Here is a 21,765-nt window from a genome sequence, read left to right on the forward strand (position 1 = left end):
GGATTTTCCAACTGCTATTAAGTAATGATGACTAATTCCTTAAGTCCAGCCGTGAAATGTCAGCTTTGAATCCCATTCTTTTGAAGTATCATCATTTCATTTCCACGTCATCATTTTTTGTCTCTGCTCGATCCTGCTGCACTGTTATTAAGCAGCATCTGCAGTCTTTATCTTTGTACTCTCATCAAGAACTGAAGATGAAGTATAAGAATTGGGTTGGAGCTGTCAACTTCTGGCTTACCTGTCAGATGGCTCCTCAGCACAGGGCTCGTATTGCCTTGAAGAAGACTTGGCTGAGATCTGGAGTCCTGTCTTTAGGGATTTCTGTGCTCTCAAGCTCCACAAAGTTATAATTTCTCGTTGGTACTGATGCCTCTTGAAGGAATTATAATCTGGAGGATGCTTTTTGGGTGGGAGCAGGGAGACCAGCAGGTCATTCATGTGGAAGGTAAAGCTCCTTGGAGCAGCTCACAGGAGGTACCTGAAGATGTGCATTCCTGCTGTGTTTTCTGGGCTTAGTCTCTTTTTCATTGTTCTTCCTTAGCTGTGAGTTCAGCCCTTTGTTTCAGTCCAGCTCAGAAGCAAAGCAGATTCTCTGTTCTCAGCTTGTACCTTGGCTGGAGCGTGCCTTTTATTTGGTTCTGGCTTTTTGTGAGACAGGCTGGCTATATATTCTGCCTTTCTCATCTATAATTCAGCATGCTGCAACTCTGCTTCACTTCTGTCTAGTGTTGTAGAATCCTTTTGTTGTCTTTGTCTCTCTGGCCTGTCCTGTGCTGTGTTCTACCAGTGTACATGGTGCTCATTAAAGAGGTACTTTAGAAAATCTGAACTGCATCTCTGAAGCTGTGTACTCAATGAACCTTCCTGTGCTTTGCACCACAACAGGTCAGTCTGTTAGGCTGGTGTGTTTCATTTCACTGGGATTAATTATAGAGTGAGAAGACGTTCTGTGGCAGCGAAGTAGAAGAGCAAAATCTTTGCTATTAATTTACCTAATCTTGTGGTTTGTGGGGAGGGGTTCATCAGGAGACGTCTTATCAAACTTTGTGTGTGTTTCAATTAGAAGTTTTCAGCTTGGCTCTGGGACTTTGACAGGTATTCACTAAGCAGAATCTATGCTGAATAAAAACCACGCTCTAAAAGGAAGGCTGCCTAACACAACTGGTACCCAAATTCCTCCTGAAAATGATAGCTCATCCCATAAAACCCATAGCTTGTATGGTGTCAGAAAGTATACAGTGTGGGCAGAGAAATCAGTAAAAGTAGGGTATGTCTAACGAGTTATTAGTAAAATTCTAGTCTAATACATGGAGAAGAGCTAAACCATTGCAGTTGCTTCACCAATGCGGACCATATCTGAGCGCTGTGAATTGACAGATGCCCTTGGGTTCCACTGTCATCACTGACAGTGATCTCGAGTATGGATAACTCTTGTTTCAGAGATGCTGCCTTTAAATATGAGAGCTGCAGAAGTAATGAGGCAGAAGGCTGCAGGATAGAGACAGATGTGTACTAGACACTGCTTTTGCTTAATTCTTTTTTATTTTTTTTTCCATTGTGGATCTGGCCAACAAGAAATAAGAAGTTATGCTTGCATCTATTAGGAAAGCATGGCTGGAATGTTAGATTTATTGGCACCAAGACGAAGAAGCAATTTTAGAAAGAGCTCTGGAAATAAATTCATATGTTGGGGTTTAACTTATTCTGAACTCTTCTACAACAAGATCTAATGAGCAGAATTGTGCCAATTATTCATTAATCTTTCCCCTTCTGTGCCTCCTTTAAGACTCTTTGCTGAACACTCCCTTAGGTTGGCACATGGTGCCAGTACAACTGTAGGGTGGGGGTTTTAATATTCCATTTACTGCTGGGCTGGAGTGATTTAATTCCAAGCCTCTTAAATGAGAGCTCTGGTAAGACCCAGATATCGGTGACTCCTGTGCTTTCCTTCATGGTTGGGACTGAGTACCTACGTGATGTGATGTGGTGGAAAGCTGGAATTGAGGGATTCCAGGAGAATCCAGGCTGATGTTCAGGAGTAAAAGCAGGAAATATCAATGTGTTTGTATCAGCATGTTTCACTGCCAGTGCTAGGTGCAATTCCTCATTCAGTGAGAGCACACTGTGTTGGGCCTGCAGGAATTTCTGTGTTTGCAGGGTAGAGGTATACTGGCCTTCATGGCAGCTCTCTGTACTGATGAAGAGAGCTCAGGTCTTCAGGATGGAGGTGGTCCAGGATGCAGACAGTGCCTTTACAGTAGCATCTGCATTATGGAATGCATCTACAGGGCCAGATGCAAACATGCAGTGTTTAGGAAGATGCTGAGCGGTCCCTCATGCACCAGAATGTCTGTTTTTACCCTCCCTGTGACCGTCCTGAGGCTTGGAGAGTGAGGGTAGGATCTGCAAGTGTGCTGCTCCTTCCTGTTTTCTGCTCATAAGAATTCTATGGATACCCTCATCCTTGGCAAGGCAGGATGGTGGAGATGAGATGATCCAAAAGGAAGGGGGAGCAGCAGAGGTTAGCATGGCTTTCACAGGCAACTGCATGTATGCAGTGCTGTAAGTTCACATTCTGACACGTGGATTGAGCTTTCTCATCACGTTATCAAAATATGATCTGTGGTGATGAGCAGTGATTTAACAGGGTTATGAATGAAGGTGATTTTCACCTCCTTTGCTTTTCTTAATCCTCTAGATTTAGAGAAAAGCCTGACAGATGATGGCTAAGGTTTCTTGCTCCCCACAGAGATCCATTGCAGCAAGCAGGGCTCAGCTGTATGTGTATGAGGACTTGGAGGCTGGATATCTTCTTTCTTGAAACCTTTGAGATGCCCAGGAAGTCATAACTTGGAAATAATTAAGAATGGATCATTAGATAAACCACGTTTATGTGCGAGATAGTCAGCTTGGCACTAGCTTCTAATTCATGCACAGCTGAGGCTTAACACTGCTCAATGAGATCAGTGTGTAATGATGCTTTTCCACTTCGTTCCAAGGAATGTTTCTTCTGCCCCTCCTTTTCCCTTGCCTCTTTTAGCTCTGGTTAACTGCAGTGGAGGAGTTTTACTCACAGAGCTTATTCTGCTTTCTTGCAGTTTTCTTATTAGTGTAGACTCACCCAAGGAATGGCAACTGGGTCTGGTTCTCAAAGCATTTTTGTAGCATAAAGCTTAATGGGATACGTACAGTGTTACATAGAATGAAGCTCTCGTGCTGTGCACCAAAGATTTACAATTACTTTAATTTAATCCAAATGAAAATGTTACGAGCCAAGTTGTTTTGCAGACATCTTGTTTGGATGGTTATTTGATTCCTTGCACTTCATATGGAAGATTTAAGTTGAGGTTTGGCCACTATATTCATGTGTCCAAATGTATTTTGTGGATTGGTTTTTCAAAGCAGGTCTTCTCAGTTTTTGCAGGTGCCGTTTTTTGTCAGTGCAATTTACATCGCCTTCAAATTGACATTTGGAGAGGGGAAAGTGGGAACTAACCATGGGCACCCCCAAATGTGAACCGCTCCCACGAGTCTCTTAACAACGATGGGAAGAATCAGTCTGGCTGTGTCCTCTGGCTGAAGGCTTTGGTATCAGACTTTGTGGTTTGCTTCTCTGCAGCACAGCAGAGCGTGCTGACATGGGCCTGGCCAGCGAGGTGGAAACCTGAGCACTGCCTCAGCCCTGCACCCCAGGGCCCCCGAGGCGGCAGTGTGAAGGTTGCTCACTGTCACAAGGTGCTCTGGGCAGGAATATCCATTTGCATTTATTAATGCATATCTGCCTTTTGCCATTCATAGGGGAGAGATATTTGCTGCTCGGGCCCCTGAGAGTGCCTTTGAGAGAGCTTGCTGCAATGACTTCTAGGAAACAAATCCTGAGGTTTCTGGGTGTGGGTGGTATGAGGGAAGGACTGTCATGTCCCTGCCAGCTCTGTGTGGGTGTGCAGCTCCTCCACAGGTGGCTATAATGTTGTGAGCTCATGCTGTGAAGGTGTTTTCTAAGACATCGGAAAGGGAGAAACCCCTGGTAGAGATTTTCTGTGTCTGTGACCGTGGCAGCTGAGCTGGCAGCATGGTCTGGGAGGTGTGATGGGACCTGGAGCAACCCCCAACCTGCTGTAGGTAGTTCACCTTAGGGGGGAAGGCTCTTATGAACTGCAGAAGCGTTAAGGTTTGTTTAACAAGCTCAGCTGCTAAAGCCCTTCGTTGAAATGTTCTTTCTCTTCATTTTTTGAATTCCTGCATTCTCTTGTGGAAATTAGCAATGCAACATAGGGATGGTCTAATTGCATAGTGCTTTGGTTAAGCTAGAATCAACATTTACTTAATGGGTATTATGAAGCCCATCATACAGGTATATATATTTTAATTGAGGTCATTGTTAGCATGATTTGTGCTTGGCTTCACTTCCTATGGAGGTACTCAAAAGATACTAACACTCTGAATTGAAGGAAAGAATGAAGATGCTGATATGAAGCCCAAGAATTTTAAGTCTGTTAAAAGTCTAACTATAAAACCTTGGTTGCTGAGCCATCTGCTTTTAATCTTCCCATTGCTATGCAGTCTTCTGGGGACTTGGACTTGGCAAGAGATTTCCAAATTGCTAAATTAATCTTGTCAGCTTCAGGAAGCACCAGCAAACCCTTGGGAAACCGATGCTGTGCTCAATTCCACCTGTGTGAACTCACCGCCCTCAGCTCACGCGGTGACTCTACGTTTTCTCTGGTAGAGCTGTGTAATCAAATATCTGCACACCCTGATGTGCAAACTGAAATGTAACCGGATGACTTGTCCCGAGCATCTTATGTAGAAGTGGCCCTAGAATATTTGAAACACTTCCTGCCTTATCACCAGGCAGTCTCAGACATCCATGTGGATATCAAATAAAAATGCCCTGTGATGCTGCAGCAGCGTGGCTTTTACAGCAGTGCTATTTTTGGTCGAGCCATTGCCTTGAGTGCAGATGATACCCTGTTCTGTCAGCAAGGGTTGCCAGTGTGCATGAGGGCTGGCCAAAACAGCCCCAGTAAGGATTGTAAGCACAGGGTCTGCCCTTAAAATGACAACAAACAAAGAAAATCCTGCAGTGTTTCAGTTTCTGTCTGTGGGATGACAAGGCAGAGTTGGAAGCTGGTTTCAAACACCTGTTAGCTTCAGGAAATAACTGAGTAGAAACAATGATTTCTTAATGTGCATGTCCAACAGCGTGACAAGCACTCGACAAGAAATATGACGGAGGCTGCTGTCTCTGCTGGAGGCCTTGCTAACTCTACCAGAAGGTGCCACTCTCTGTTTCTGGCCTTCCCCTACCAAGGAACAACAGTGCAGCTCAGCGGGTCCACTGAGCACTGTGCCAATGCAATGGTGAAGCCAAAGAGCCCTGGTGCCTAGGGAGCAGCCTGGCACTGTCTGCAGCAGTGGATGGCTTTATTTAGGAGCTGTGCTTTCTACAGACCTGCTCCACAACTGCACCTTGCTTTCCTGTAGAGCATTTCTGGCATGTTTTCAGGCTCTGTGTGGCTTCATTAGATGTAAGAGGGCTGCACATCTCCCTCGTGCTGGTGATCTCCTGGTACATGCTGAGCAAGCTGTTTCTACCAGGCTGGGGTCTTTTGCATCTTTGCCTTGGAGGGAGCTGTGCTGCAGCAGAGTGAAACAGAATTTCCACATTGTTTTCCCTTTTTAATTCTCAGGGAAAAGCCTTCAGAAAAATCCTGTCAGTCTCAGTTGTGAAGTCTGACATGCAGCCTAAAAATAGCAGTTTGGTGAGAGCTACGAGTGTCTGAAATGAATTGACTGGAGGAGCAGAAGTTGGCAAATCCACAGCACTCAGCATTTCCAAAACTAATTTTCCACATCGAGTCTCCTCTTCCTTTTCCCCATGCTGTTTAAACAGGAATGTAAAAAGAAACTGTTAAGGAAACCCACATATGTAATTGTTAGGGGAGGAAGAAAGTTTGTGGCTGCGAAACAGGAGAAGAGCCAGATTGTTGTTACTGTTCCTTCTCCTGCCACAGACTTACATGACCTTGGCAAGCCGACGTTTCCCAGATCGTTGACTAATGTTGGCTGCTCACTCCCTGGACACGCAGTGTGGGACAGGTTGGATGGATGCTTTCAGGAGCGGTGAGCAGCCAGACTTCAATTAGATGGCTCAAAATAAGGAGGTGTGTTTTAAAGCTCTGCTCCTGTGCTTTGTGCTCCTCCGTGGTGGTGAGGGCAGAACAGCTGGCAGGGCTGGGGTCTCGGGTACCAGCTGAGCATCTGCCCTTCGTGCCCCATGTTTCCTCCTCAGCAGGATATTCAATCCTGAAGAGTCAACAGTGAGTTCCTGTACTGAAAGAAAGAAAAAGCCTTTGCCCAGACAAGTGGGGAAATATGAAGGCTCCCAGACTGTACAGTCCTCCCATTATATCCTATGTCTCAGGAGAGTTATTTTTCTCAAGTGCAATTTGCTGTCTGATGATTGTGTCTAATTTTTCTGTGTGAGTGTGCGGAGTCTGGAGCCATACAATGAGGGACTTCTGGTAGGTGAAGGAAGCAAGGAAGGGGAGAAAAAGGTTGTTTGTATCCTTCACTTTCCCAAATTAAGAGGGAAGGCTTTGAAGTAGGAGAATAGTTGCTGTATTACATATGTACTGTAGGTTGTTTACCACTGGAGATTAATGCTTCAGAAATGAATTTCCAAACGCCATCCAACTTTATTCTAAACAGTCATGAAAAAAAATAATCCTGATTGCAACAAATGAAGCTCAGCTATTTGTTTTGTTTTCACAGTTGGAGATTCTGTAGACGCAGAGAAGTTTCTTAGGGTCTGAAAGTGTTTACCCTGCCAAAAATAAACGTCCTAAAAATGATCACTTAGCATTCCCCAAATCTCTGCATATTTATTTACCATGAAGAATCTGCTTACAGAGCTCACATTGTTTTCCCTTTTACATTTCAACTGCAGATTAAAAAAATGAAAATAATAATAATAGAAAAAACTAACAAAAAAAAAAAAAAAAGAAAAAAAAGCCAGGCTTCTTTACCAATGCTCATTTCTACTCATGGAACCGTTTCTGGTCATAAAACTGTTTTGTAACTATTTTTTGTGTGGGCTGTGGTTGATCTCCAGACAAGTTTATTTAGTAACCAGAGGTGATACAAAACCAGATTTTTCAAAGCAGTTTTCTAATACTGCACAGTGTTTGGAATTTCTTGTTTGTGTGAGAGCTTGTGAACCTGCAGCTGCCTTTCTATCCAGTGTTAGTAAGTTTAGAAAGAATACCACTGAGCTGCAGGACAAAACTCACGTTACAGAAGCTGTGTGTGTTTCAGAACAGTCCTTTTCCAGGGAGATGCATAGAGACCTCAAAACCTGGATGTTTGCAGCCGCACCTGTGGTTTTTCCTCCCCTGCAAAATGCTGTTTTATTTGCAGATTTGCATACTTAGGGAATTTTTTGCTGTTGTATTTTAATGTTTTTGGCATTTGTGAACTCCTGTGAAGTTTTATCACTGCTTTACAGAGAGGGAAAGCGGGGAAGAGAAATGGCTTGACCAAGGACACAAGGTGGCTGGAGATGTGCAGCTCTCCTGTTGCCAGCTTGTTGCTTGCTGACCACCCCACTGCCCATGGCTGTGCCTTCCCTGGGGCACTGCTGCAGGCTGGTGGCCCTACTGCTGGGGGAACAGCAGCCCTCTACTGCTGGGGAATAGTGGTCCTATGATGGGGTTTTGCTGCTGGTCTCACGGGGAAGTTTTTTGCAGTTCTTCCACCCCAGCTCTCCATATGTTAGAAATTTGTCCGTCTGTTCCCTTTCAGACTTGTAGAAACCACCCAATGAATTGCTAATGTGCGGTGGGAAGAAAAAGTTTTAAGAAGCCTTGCAAGTCTGAGATCACAGAGCCCTTAGGAAAGCAGCAGTGTGGTCTTCCCAGCTGCCTGCCACCTGCCTAGGGCTCTTCCAGCACTGGGAATCCTTTCCCACCTGCCTTGGCTGAGCAGGAGGGGAGCAGTGTGGGGTGGTGGGAACTCTGTCCTGCAGGCACCAGGTATCTGTGACGTTGTTGTCTCTGCTGCTCCTGCTGGTGCATGGGATGCTGCTGGTCTGTGTATGTGAGCCAGCCTCTTGTTGAGCCTGTGTCTGCTCAGGTGATGGCTTTGCACACTGGAGTGCCTCCATGAGATGGGTTTGGCATGAAGCACAGGTCTCTTGCTTAATCTTGGGAAAGAACCATGGTGAGTCCTGTGCATAAGCCAGTTACAGCTGCGTGAATCAGCTCTTTATGGTGTTACACATGTTTCATCTCCTTTCTGATCATAGAATATAGGTCGGATCACTCAGCAAGGGAAAGTGGCGGGGATATTTCTTTTCTTGCCTTCTTGCTGTTAGGGCCGTGAGATTTCAGTAATCATCCAAAGTGCTGCAGACAGGGCCAGGATGTGGAGAGAAGAGCCCGAGTCCTCTCTGTCCAAATCAGAGGGGTCCAGATTAGCGTGCTTTGTGCTGCTGGCTATGTCTTGTTGGTACTTATTTAATTGAGATGCCTTAGGCTGTTCCTGTGTTTTATCATGTTGTGTTACAGTGGAAGACACAAGGACAGCAGCAGGTAAATGAGGAACCTGACAGGAGCAGTCACATGGCTTTTGCATGCATGCCCCTGTGAGCTTTAAGGATGCTTTGACTTTCCTGAGTGACTTATGAAGGGCTTGGCACCTTGTCTGCTGGGCAGGTTCAGTGTACAGCTTTTGACCCTTCAGCATGAAAACAAGGATCTGCCATACAGACCAAACATGTGCAGGTCATGTTGTTTAGTGGCTGACAGCATCTAATTACACCTTTTTAGTGTGTCCATCTCCATAGAAGTATATTATTAAGCCAGCGTGATTCTACTCAGTGTTTGTTATGGAGGACATGATGATCAGCCAAGTGGAGGAAGAACTGTCTGTGCCTGCATTGCAACCTAGCAGCTAAGCTCTTTGCTGTGCCGTTGTCAGGTGTCCCCATCCCTATGGAAGGATGCAGTGCAGTAAAGTGCTTTTGTTATCTCTGTACTGACTGAGTAGAGCATGTCTAAATAGAAGCCACTTGTCACCTAACGTGACTGGCAGTTGCTGTGTCGTAGCTTGTACAGATACCTGATACTGGGGTGGTTAGCAGCAATCCTGACCCAGTTGTTTTCCAGGCTCCCTGGAGGCCACTGCTCCATGAGCTGCTGGCTGCTTGGCATGTGCTGTGGCTTCATTAAGGGTGCCATGATTTGGTGTCACTGTAATGCACCTTCTGGCAGCTTGGCTAAGTGGAAGTGGTCTCATGCAACAACTACTTCACCTCCTAAAGCAGCGATGCTCGCTGCAGTTTGGATGCCATTACAGTTCCATGACCTCAGGAGGCGGCTGTGCATTCACACTGCCAGGCTGAGAATACTTGGCATTGAGCAAAAATTGCTATTGTGTCAAGGATTTGGCGTGGCTCCCTACATGATGGGAAATAGGCGCGGAGCCCAGTCAGCCCAGTCAGCATAATGCAGTTGGTTTCTTGCTGATTTTTTACCTGCCAAATCTGGAGCAGAATAAGTAGTTATGGCTGATGTCATTCTTTTTTAGGGTCTTAGTTATTTTTACAGGCATTTGACTACCAAAATTAGTGAGACCTGAACTCATCCAGCATAATTCTATGCAAATACTTAACGATTATTTTAACACTTCAGATTTGAGGATTAAAGTATATCTTGACCTGCTTGCTTTGTACAGTGCCTGTGGTCTAACTGAAGAGCTCATAACTTTTTCTATAACTATTTGAAGTTTTTCTATTTCCACTGGTAAACAGTATTTTCCATCTTTTTTTTTTTTTTTTTTTTTTTTTTTTACCATTCAGCTTAATTGAACAACACAAGTGTATCCTAAACCTGCTTTTACTGCAATCCTGGCACTAGCAAGTACAAAGTTTATTAATAAAGGTAGGGCAGACTAATCCAGAGTCCTGTTTTAATCAAAGAAGGATTTCCTAGTACTGGAGATACGATTAAAAGCCCACATATCAACACTTAAAGCTCCTATGCATCCTATGCAACATCTTGCTGTTAGTTAGGATAAGAAGCATCTTGTGCTGCAGCCCCAAAAGTAATATCAAACTGTTCCCCTTCAGCCCTGCTGCTTGGCCTTCTTCCCTTTGTTCCGGAGCTGCACCTGAGTCATGCCCTCCTCCAGCATAGCTGAATTCTACTTAAATGAACTCTGACAAGCAAAAGGCTGGTTGGAAAGGTTGGAGGCAAGGCTGCCTCCATGTCCCTGCTGTCCTCCTGCCCTTCCTTTAATACCCAGCAGTGCTGGGTTTATGTGCTCAAGGTTGCAGTGACACTGGTAGGGCAGGCAGACCTCAGAGCGTGCGCTGCCAATCACATTTTCCCCCTGGGCCTTGCTTTGCAAACCTAGAGCCCAAATCCTGAAAGGAGATCCTTTAAGAGAGACCTGTGAGCTCATGCAGATCAGTTTGCAGGATTGAGCCTTGAGAACCACGGTAATTAATAACAACTTGGCAAGACCGTCCTGGATTTCAACAGGAGTTTTGCACTAGAACAGGATAAGAATACAGCATTAAACTAAGGCAGACAGTTCACAGCAGGCTGAAGAGAGAGGCCAAGATCAACAGGATAAAACTCTCCTTTTACAAAAACTGCCCTAAGCCTTTTTGTCCACACACAGGGCCTTAATTCAAGGCTCACTGAAGTCAATGAGAAAAAAAAAAAAACCTCATTAATTTTAGTGGGTTTGAATCAGTTTGAACCCTGATTCTGGCCAGAGAACAAGTGTTTATGAGCTGTCCATGGGTAAATTTAAGCTGGAAGCTGAGGGCAATCTGTCTGTCCAGAGCAGGAAGGTTGTGAAGCCACTCTCAGTAGAAAAGGAGGTGGCCAAAGTGCCTAAAGAATTAAGATAAAGCCTCACTGAGCTAAAATAGAGACTACAGGATGTGGTGGGAGCAGGAGGAAGGTCTCTGATCCTTTCCCACCCAGGGTCCCATGCAAACCCTGGACAGAGTAAGAGTGTGCCCCATTCCTTCTCTTTCCTGTAATTGCTGTGCAAAATATCCCTATTTCTGGCAGTTGCTATTTTATGCTTCTGGCATAGCTTCATTGCAAGGGTATGATGTGTATCCAAATTATTGAGTATTTAGGGATACTTTGTGACAAATACTGCTGTTACTCTGTGCAAACACATGTTTTATTGTCATACTGAAGGGGTAGGAGTTCCAGTTGTGTTACTCTCTTTGTTACAGAGCATGTACCTCACTCTTAAGACTCTTGCATTAACAGGGTAGTTAATGAACTTTAAAATCAAGATGGTTAGAGTTCTGACATAGACTTTCAGCAATATCAGTGACGCAGCTACACCAGCATCAATTCCGGTGTCCCTACCAGCTTTGATATTGCTTCCTGTATTAGTTCTGATGTGAGTTGCTTTGTGTGAATGAGTTTGTGATGCTAATGACATAGTAAAGGACTGATGAATCATCCCTTATGACAGATCTAGAGCTGCATTGTGGTCACATACAGACCAGCAAGAGCCTGGAAGTATCAAAGTCAGTGGGCTTGCACCAAAGTGAAACAGAACAGAAACTCACCCATATTTTGTGCAAAAACAAAACAGAAATGTGAGGGTTGTGAAGCACGTTCATGATACAGATTTGTTTTTCTTAACAACTGTGAAACGAACAAGCTTGGAGCCGGTGCCAGATTTGGCTGAACTGCTGCCAAGTCTGGTGTGCTGATTTGTATGGCAACATTGGCAAGCAAAGCGAGCGTTTACATTGACTGCTATATTACACGTTGATGTAGGAGGGGGGAAACGGTTCCAATTACCTCGTGTTCTGCTGTGTGACCACAGCAGTCTGAGGGAGCGGTCATCTTTTAATGAGCTCATAATGAAATGCTTGGGCTGAGATTTAAAAGCCGTTTAAGGGGCATACAGTGTGTTACGGCCTTTTATCAAAGCTACTGTGAGCATGACATGTTAGAAACCATTTTGGTGATGGGAATGAAGCTATTTCTTTTGTGGGTAAGTATAGTTGTAGCTATTTCCTGCACATTCCAGGGATGGAGAAGTCAGCTTGCCAATTTGCTCTTGACATATTTACAGATGGAGAAGCCACCTCTGGACTAGTTTCTGCAAACATCATGTTCCATTATGAAAATGTTCCCAAGACTGAGGGTGAAGAGTCTGGCTCAGAATATCTCCATCTCCAGACAGTGTGGGCCCGTGTCTGTGCTCAGCTCTGCTGGGGAAAGTCTGAAGTCATTCCATTAAGTTTTCAGCATGTGTTCTGGACTGGCAGCGCAGTGGCTGAGGTTAGAGCCTGACCTTCAGTCTTCAGTATGTCCACAGTGGACTGAATTCCTGGTTTTTTATGTTCTTTATTTTCTAAGCGGGAAATAGTCCCGCAGAGTCCTTTTACAGGATCTACTTTCTCAACAGAGTCTGAAAACTGTAAGGACATCCACTAGTATCCAAATTCCACAATTAACGATGCATTCCCAGAGTGGAGAGGGGTTGCTTTTGTTGCCAGTGGAGCTGGAGATTCAGCACTTCATAAACAGTAAAGAGGAGCAAGCAGTCCCTGAAAGCAGCTCTACCAGTGTTGTGGGAATGAACACTGAACCTAAAGGCCCCTCAATTCTGATATCAGCAAAGCTTTTAACAGCGTTCTTGAATCCTGGTGCCAAAGCTTGTGCTCAGATGTTGTACTGAGCAGAGCTGGCCTGCTGAGCTTTGGCTAGGTTTAGGTAAAATCATGATTAGCAAAGAGGCAAAGGAATGAAAATTGGGCAGTGAGTTAAGTTTTGGTAGAGCCCTGCAATGTGATGGGAAAGTTCCCACTGCCCTCTGTGAGTCTTAAATGGGACCATGGTTACTGTATGAGCCAGGGTGTGGTGGAACAGATTGGAACTTGAAAAACCTCTGTGAAAATGCTTACATTGGTGTCACGGTCCTGCCACTTCACAGCCTGAATGGAGGATTTATTTTAAGTTCACTATCAAAAGGTGTTTGCAGTTGAGCCAAGGCAATGCCTCTGCTAAATGTCTTTCCAGAACAAGGTTTTTATGACCAAATTCTAATCTCTTGGGGAAAAAAAAAGTTAAAAGTGCTAAATCCTAAATACAAACCGTGTTGCTTTACTAAAAAAGGAGATGGCTACCTTTTATTAACCATTAGTCATGAGCAGGCAGTGCAGATATTATAATGCTGTGGTGTTTATATTGCATTTTGCAACAGGTAGATTTCCTGGCACTGAAGTTTGACAGCCCCGGTTGCAAAATTACTGAGCTGTGCTCTGCTTGCTCTTACATGCACACTGCTAGAGCTAAAAAATGGTAGGTGTCAACAGGACAAGAGTTGGCCCATTGCCTTTGTTTGCTGTGTGGGTCATTGGGTATAAATGCCTGTTCACATCAGGTGTAAATGCCTGTTATTAGCAGCAAACAAGATACAGTAACGTGGTGGAACTCTGATTGTAGAAAAGAGCCGAAAAGCAGGTCAGCTGCTCTGTGTGTCTGCTTGATCAACTGAATGAAGGGAAGCCAAGAGGCTGGCTGTGCTCAGGCCAGGAAAAAGCCACCTCCCCAGTGCTCCAGGGGTTTGCTGATGGCTGCCCAGCAGGACATGCCAGCCAGGGGCCCCTGCGTGTTCCAAGGGAAAGCAATGCTTGCTATCTCCTTTAGTAGCGAGTTAACCCCATTTGTAATGAGTTTTGCTAAATTGTACCTACTGCTGAAGTCATTGGATTTGTGCCACTGGCTTTGTGACAAGCCAAAATAGATCCAGAATGAGGTTGTTCTGGAAAAGGGAGGACTTTGAAGCAGTTCTCATCCAAAGCCCGTGAAAGCCTTTGTTGTGGTTTGGATGAAGCCTTCTCATGAGATAACATGGGTAGGGATATCCTGTGTGCATGAGGTGAGCTGCCTTCTGCTGGTTTCATGTCGGTTGTGGTGTTGTGGTCAGCTTTGTGATCTTAGCTCCTCTTTTATCCCACCGAAAGCACATGAGCAGTGAGGGCGATGCTTGGGGCAAGATGAGCTGGGGACAGCAATGGCCGTGATTACACACAGCCCACGGGGAGCAGTGCCCTTCCCTCAGCCCCTTGGGCCAGAAAGAAATGTGAATTTTTCCAGCCCCAAGGTGTCCTGCAGTGTTAGTGCTCAGAGCTGACATTCCCTCCACTGAGCACCAGGCGGGAGTGCTGCATTTCGGGGGTCAGAAATACGGGAGCTGCAGTGCACAGAAACCAAATAGGTATCAGGAATGTCAGCTTGGACAAATGGAATTTGGTTGTAGGGGTTATATGTGCCAGCCTACTGAGACATATAACATGTGTCAGTCTGTGCTGTCACCTGGTGAAGCAAAATATTTGAAATACAGTAAAATAGATTGGATGAGAAACGTGGGGAAAGATTTCATGGCATCTTGTAAGAAACTGCAATCTATGTATCCCTTACAAGTATATTGCACAGGGAATCCTCAGGGTTGTTGAACCTTTTGCTGCAGCTTCTGGATGATTTTCAATCATTTCAATCAAATACTGGCATAGTCATTTTTCTGGCTTCTCAGAGTCGATAAGCACTGGTTGCATTTCTCTGCATGTCTTACACATTTAAGTAGCAGCAAGGCTGTAGATGTGACTCAGGTCATGAGTAAAAGAAACAGTGATTTTTAATTAACACTGCTCATTTTCTTTAAGGCTGACAATACATCTGAGAATTTGACGTTTATTTATGAATGCATTCCAGATTTGCACACTGCATATCAAAACCTGAGACAAGCCTAGTGAGGGATGGGGTGGGGTGCTGAGATAGCATATCTGCCTTGCTCTGCTGCCCGCAAGTGAAATTCTTTCCACCTGAGTCCTAGCAAGGTGGTGCTGGGTGAAGCAGAGCCCTTGACAGAATGCTGTCTCTTGCCTTGAGTCAGCCACAAAGTTCACTTTGTTTTCATCCACCTCTGCCTCCCCTCTGGCATCCCAGCTGGTAACTCCCAGCTTCTGTTCTCAGGGTGGGGAACTTCTCATCTCACCTGCTTGCTGTGCTCTCTTGCACTTACTCTGTAGGAACAGGCCCGTGGAATTAAACAGGACTCCCCTCTTTCCAGTTCAGACCCACACCATGACCTAACACAACACATTTACTTCCCAAACGCAGGGGTGCGATGCAGGGCACAGAAGGGGAGCCAGTCCCTGCTCCCAGTATGGGCTGCCTGATGCTCACAGCCCCATGGGGGGCTCACGGTCCCCAGGCAGCGAGCATTAAATCATGTTACATCCCAGGCAAAGCTGCTAACCAGGGATCTGCTGATCCTTAAGCATAAAGTCATTCTCTTGATTCTCTTCTCCCCAGGGCGGCGCTGACTCTGCAAGCTAAAACAGGAGCAGCAAGCATTAAGTGCATCCACTTGGTTACTGGAGTGAGAGACTAGGAATCTGAATTCAGCAGTGATCTGGTGAGTAAGTAGACAGTATTTAAAGATGGCAATTACTTTGATGGCCTTATCTGTTCTTTGAAGTCAAAGAGCCACTCCCTGCCCTGTACATACGTGATAAGCCCAATCAGATTCCACATATCTTCTCTGCAAAAACATGGGGCTGAGTTGACTCAGCTGGGACTGGAGCCTGTGACTCTGAGTGTGGGTGTGCTGTGCTTTTTCCCACATGCATGCTGAGGGGATAGCCTTGGCATGGGGCAGCCAGGCTGCCATCAGTGTGAGGGGCTGCCCAGTGTGCATAGCTTGGGCCTTGCTGAATTAAATGCCAGAATAGGCAACATCCCCACTGCCCAGATGCTGCTAACCCACATCTGGGTCAGGGTAATGCAGTTTTGGGTCATTCCTTGTGTTCCTGCAGTCTGTACATGCGACACAGAGCTGGGCTGTAGTCAGGCAGCCAGAAATATGAGGGGCAACAAAACAGAGCAAAATTAGTTACAAAGCAACTGAAATTTTTTCATCCTTCCCCCTCATATTTTTTAACAAGATTCTTTTACCACAAGGAATTTCATCCTTGAGAAAGCTGGCAAAGGTCTGAGAGGCAGAGTGCACCTCTGCTGCCCTGGGGAAGGAGCAAAGAGAGATGTTACTGTGAGAGGAAGGCCAGCAAGAAATTGCCTTGACATCTGAACTGATTATGTCTTCTAATGCATTAGTTAATGTAGCAACAGTGCTTTTCGGTAGCCGCAGCTTGTTAAGAGGAGCAGCACTTGGAGTGATCCATCAGTTTATGCAGAGGTAGCTTCAAATCAGTAAACAAGTCATGCTAAGCTTGCTGTGGCAGTGCTTGATCCTACATTAAATGATTTAATAGCAGTGCACTAGAACTCCTCAGAGTAGTAGATAGTGGTGGGTTTTTTTGTTTGTTTTTTTCTTTTTACCCAAAGAACGTACATTCCACCTTCAGGCCAAAGAAGGGGGGGGGGGGAGTATTGTATTTGTAAAACACTGATTTGGAGCCAAAGGATTTCATGTCCAGAGTCTCTCAGATCACTACAGTGATTGCAAGCAACACTCGCAGGATCTGAGTTCAGAGAGCTTCAGCGTTGAAATTCAATCCATTTCAGGTCAAGAAGCCAGTGGGGAGATGTTGTCTTTGACAGAAAGGCAGGTGAAGCTGGTTCAGAGCAGATACAAAAAATAACGCGAAGCTACAAAGTGCAGTTGTCAGAATTGTGTTTCACCAGGCTAAAATGCAATTAGGCCTGATTCAGCTCTGGTGAGATCTGCTGGAGGCACTTACAGTGATGGTCAGTGCTGACTCACCAGTGCCCAGCCCCAGGCGGGGCTTGCAGCTCTGATTCTGCTGGGAATATAAGCTTCATTTTCCATGCAGTGTAAGACTATTTTTCTTGTTACCTGGCTTGCAGTAGTGCTGTGTATAATAGCGTCACCTGAGAAATGAAGTGTAAAATTACCCTCTGAAGTGACAACTGTTTTATCCCTAAAACATGTAGAAGTTTTACAGTGCTTCCTTTTTGGCTTCCTTTCCCAATGTCTGTAGCAAAAATGGGAAAAGAAAGTAGAGAGAGGAAAAAAAGCAGCTTCTTCAGTACTAGAAGTGAGCTTATTGCCAGCTGCTTTTTAACAGTGAATTAGAAGGAAATTTCAGGGACCTGAAAATAGTTATCTTCTAAAGAAAATAGAAAAGATTTGTGAATAGGAAAGAAATCCCTACCAGTCGCAGAGGGCATGAGAAAATTGTCAGGGCCATCCAGAGAGAATAGGAAAAGATAATTTCAGCTGAGCTGTTCACTAAACAGACAGTTGTGTGATGCAACACCTCGAGGGGGGAGGAGCTGCTCGGAGGAGACTGTGGTTCCAGCAGTGCAGGAATATAAGCTGGGGTATGAGCCAGCTGTGCTGGTGGATTGAAGTGCAGGAGGGGTGTGCTGGGTGCTTGTTTTGGAGAAGCTGGGTGCTTCCCTTTAGCTGTGCGGCTTCTCCAGACAGGACTGTCAGAGGTCTGTGGGGTGGGTTACAGGCAGGGTCACTGTCACTTCCAGGCTCTGGTTGGAAGCACCTAACCACGAGGCTGATCTGGAGAGCCAGTCCCATTCTTGTTCCGTCATAAAGAACGTGCCAAGCAAAACAAATAGTGCTTGGGGTTAAAAGGCTCAAAGTCTGTTAGGATCACAAAATTCAATCTCTGCAACTGCTGTTCCAAAACCATGACAGAGAGTGGCAAGTAGCGGGAGGTCATAGAGATAAGTAGGAGCCAGCTGATGCAACACTGAGGCTGCTGGAGGAGCTGTTACCCCAGAGCCAGCACAAAGTAGATGTGTTTTCCTTCCCTTGTGCTTATGCTGCTCTGGACTGCAGCTTACTGACAACTGAAGAGGTGTAATCATAAAACCAATGGACCAGAACCCAGAGTAACAGAGTATTGGTAGTAGGTGTGTGGTAGCACGCTGACTCACAGCCTTGGGGCCATTGCCAGAGCTGTGTGAAGCCTCTGCTCAGACCTCACTGCCTACATTAGGATAGTATGACATACATGGACAGGAGGAAGCGGAAGGTAATGCTGATATTCATAAGATCAAGCAGTTACTTGGGCTGACAATAAGCTCAGTTTGAATTGCAGAAATGTCACATCTTCACCTACAAGGGCATGAACTGCTCATGGCAGGGCTGGATGGTGAGGGAGCGGCTCCAGCTGTTGGGCTGGGGCCATGCTGCAAATTCTGTCTGATTTGAAGAGATAAAAGAGGGCAAAAAACATGTTTACAGTCTGTGTTATGGTATTTCTGGGTACTTGACAGTATTTGTAGGTGTCGTGGTACTTTAGGAGTAAATGACAGGTTTTACATCAAATGCATGAAACTTGAGGCCGTTCCCAGATGATGACATCAGTCCAGGTGCAAAGTGTCAGTGCCCCACACAGCTGGGAATGTGGAGCAGTTGGTAACCATTGATTCTGATCTTCAGCTCCTCAGTTTGTCCCTTTCCACCTGTAGGATTTCTGCAGCTCCTCCTGGCATTCCTTCCGTGCCGGTATTCACAAGTGTGCAGGCTGATCTCACCTGGAATCTCACCTTAGCATCTGAAGTGTTTTATCTCCATTCAGCTGATGCTTATCTTGTCATAAAATTTCCCATGGCTTATCAGCACTTGACAATTAGATGCTTAACATCCCACTTAATGCAAAACAGATTATATCCTGGGAATTAACAAAACAATAAAATGCCTTACAGGAAAAGGGAAAATTGTATGTAGATGCATGTGTGAGTGTGTGTACACACATACATGGTTGTGCAATCTGGTGATGCTGCTCTGCTCTCACTGCTTTATTGGTTTCGTGTGTTCCTACGCCTGATGTATATTTTTGTGCCACCTTCTTTGGGTAGAAATTGTGTTGGCTGCTTTATGGAGGAGTGATGAGGGGCCAGGGTTCAGGGCTGGAGTTGAATGGGGGCTGCAGGGTTCCAGCTGGGGTTCCGAGCTTCCAGGCCACATTCTGGGATGGTTCCTGAGGTCTTGGATTTCCCAGATTAAAAGTAAAAATAATAGCAGTCAGAAATGCATTTTAATAAATATCTAGAGAGAAGAAGCCTTTGGTATGTTGGTACAGAACTTCTGCAAGCCAAAGGCAGAGCCCAGGCTGTGCTCAGAGCTTTCCTGTGTGCCCTGCACACTCCTGTGGGGAACAAGGCCCAGTTTGGGGCTCAGGGGTTCAAGTGTGATCCTCGTGGCTCTGCATGGTCCTGGCCTGCCCACAGCGCTCCCCATCACACACAGACTGGAGCAGAGGCTTACGTTTCCCATGGGGAATGCTTGCGATGCTCTGTCTGCACATTGTTTGGTAATTGCTTTGGTCTTTTGGCTCCCTGCCTTTGGAGAAGAATAAATTTCTCTTGCAGTCTGGTCACCCTTCCAATAACTGACCAACTGCAATAGTTCAGATCCTTGCACTCAGTGTTTATTCATATGTAACTGTGGTTCATACTGCAGCAGTGTTCTGCAGAGCCCAGTGGAGGCAGTGAATCTGTGATACCACCATTCATGGCCAGGCCTGGCTGCACCTTGTGAGCTGGAGACCTCCACGTGCTCAGTGCTGCAGGATGCACAGTCCTGGTGTGCTCCCACTTCATGTTGCTTTTTGTTGGTCTTTAAAGCAGTAAATTACTCATAAAGCTAAACAAATGCCTGGCATTTGGCTGTGCCGGTACTGACCTTTGTGAGAACTAGAAGCACAGCTATGGCAGGCAGCTCACTTGAGTTCTCCCTTCTGGGAGCTGGGCAGGTTTTGTAATTGCTGGAAGAGCCAAGCACTCTTTCTTCAGCCCCCGATTTTCCTTCAGCAACCAACTTTCCGTCCTGATTTCTCATGTCTTCACCTTTCCCTTCCATGTAACGCCCAGCTGATACTTGTTAGCAAAACAATCCTTTTATTGATGCAGATGCAATCAGCAGAATTGCCGAGCAGTTGCAGAGTTCAGCTTAACTCTATGCAGTCGCTCATAAATGTGCTTCACTTCACTGGAGCTATTCTTGTGCTCAGTCTTAAGCATGTGCGTACATCTTTTGCAAGTCCTTGGCCCTCTCAGTCCCAACTGGGTCACACTGATTACCAAATAATGGCAGGATGAGGCTCTCATTGGGATCTCCATGAAAGCATTTTTCTGAGCCTACGGTCAATGTCTGCTCTGATGGCAGATGAGTGCAATTTTGCTTGTCCTTTGATGGAGCAGAGCATGAAATCCTTTATTAAGGTTCTCTTAGATATGTCTGCAAAATCCTGAGCAGTGATTGAAGTGCCCATGGCGTGGCTGCTGCATGATGTGCTGTTCTCATCGCTCACAGTTCCTGCTCTCTCTGTCTGTCTTCTCCAACCTGTTCTGCGCTTCACCAAGTTGCTGTCATGCTTGAAAGTTCTTAAAGAATTGTGTCAGAAAGACGTGAAGTTTTTTAATTGAATAGTGTTTAATTGGAATTTGCCTTCTCTGCTTCGGGGTGTGCTTGAGATTCTTGCTTACACTTTGCCTTGTGACTGTGAGCACGAGACGTTGTGTTCTCCTGCAGTGGAGACAGGATGCTCACCTCATGGTTTGACGCAAGGAATTAAAATAGGTTTTTGTAGCCTGTCATTGCTATTTGGTTGAGAAGCACTGTAAGGCATGTTTTAAACCTGTGAATTGACACGTACTGCTTGCTCACTTTAGCTGCATATCCTCTGGGGCATGGCTGTTCCTTGCTTTGACCTGCACGGCACCTAGCACAGTGCAGTTGGTTCACAGCACCTGCTGAAGGCCAGTAATGTTAATTAGTGCTAATAGCTGCCCTATGGCATACCTCTTCTGGCTAGCTGAGATGGATTGCAAAGGGATGTCACCTAAAGAAATAATTGAAGATCCAAGATAAAAATGGTTGGGTTGGAGGGAAATCTTGTTGGGATTCTCATGGTCTGCCACAGAGATATCTGTTTATCTGGTCCTGAGCTGAAGCGCCATTTCCACTCCTAAATCTGTGCTGTGGTACTCATCTCTTCCTCCTCTTAGCACAGGAGAGTTTCCAAGCTGCTAATGAACCTGTGTGTATGTTCTGTCAGTTACTGTGATGCCAAACGGCATAGCATGAATTCAAGATGTAGCACAAAGGTTTCTAGGTAACCCATGACGGCAGCACTGAGGTTCTGTAGCTGTGCCTGTCCAGGCTGTGTATTTCTGACCCCAGTTTACAATCTGCGCTGGTTCTGAGCCCTGCTTGTGCTGAGGGCTCTGATGTGCAGGCAAATTACCTGAGCATAGCAAGCTCCTGCATGCCAGCTTCTTCACCGTAACTGCCTTGTTCGTGCTTATACCCCCAGTGAAAGCAATGTGGGTATCACCTTTTTTGTGGAAAGGAAAAGCTACTTTGACTTACTTTGCATTTGCCAAGAGGTCAGAACAAGAACTAAGGCATTTATTATGGAGTGGCTGATACCTGTTAGCTTGAGTTATTCTACTGGCTCCTAAATCTACTTTGTATGTTGGGGTCATGCTCATCCTTTAAGATATGAACTTGGTACCAAGCAGGCAAATGCTTTAATGGGTCTCTTCATTACCTTCAAACCTGAAGGAGTCATATCCATTGGATGAGCATAATAGACGTGCCTGGGGCAGTTCAAGCTAGGGCAAGATATCACAGGCAGAAAAGAATCAACATAGGAATATTAACAATATGTTATTTTGCTGGTGCAGTTTTCCCATATGATTACAAGTGATGAGTGCTCTGTGGGAGTGAGGGAAAAAAAGACTGGGCCCATAC

The 21,765-nt window shown here is 45.4% G+C and overlaps 1 non-coding gene across 1 annotated transcript in view; it reads left to right on the plus strand.

Annotated features, from left to right (window-relative positions):
- Positions 1-220: 220 nt before the first annotated feature.
- LOC107322037 (uncharacterized) overlaps positions 221-21,765 on the plus strand; it is a 63,515-nt gene continuing 41,970 nt past the window's right edge. Inside the window, exons 1-2 of the transcript XR_014936861.1 lie at positions 221-448; positions 15,375-15,477. This is a non-coding gene — a transcript (uncharacterized LOC107322037). The remainder of the gene's footprint in view (positions 449-15,374; positions 15,478-21,765) is intronic.

The sequence above is a fragment of the Coturnix japonica genome, chromosome 23, assembly GCF_054131305.1.
Source record: "Coturnix japonica strain WE chromosome 23, WE-NBRP24, whole genome shotgun sequence".
Classification (NCBI taxonomy): domain Eukaryota; kingdom Metazoa; phylum Chordata; class Aves; order Galliformes; family Phasianidae; genus Coturnix; species Coturnix japonica.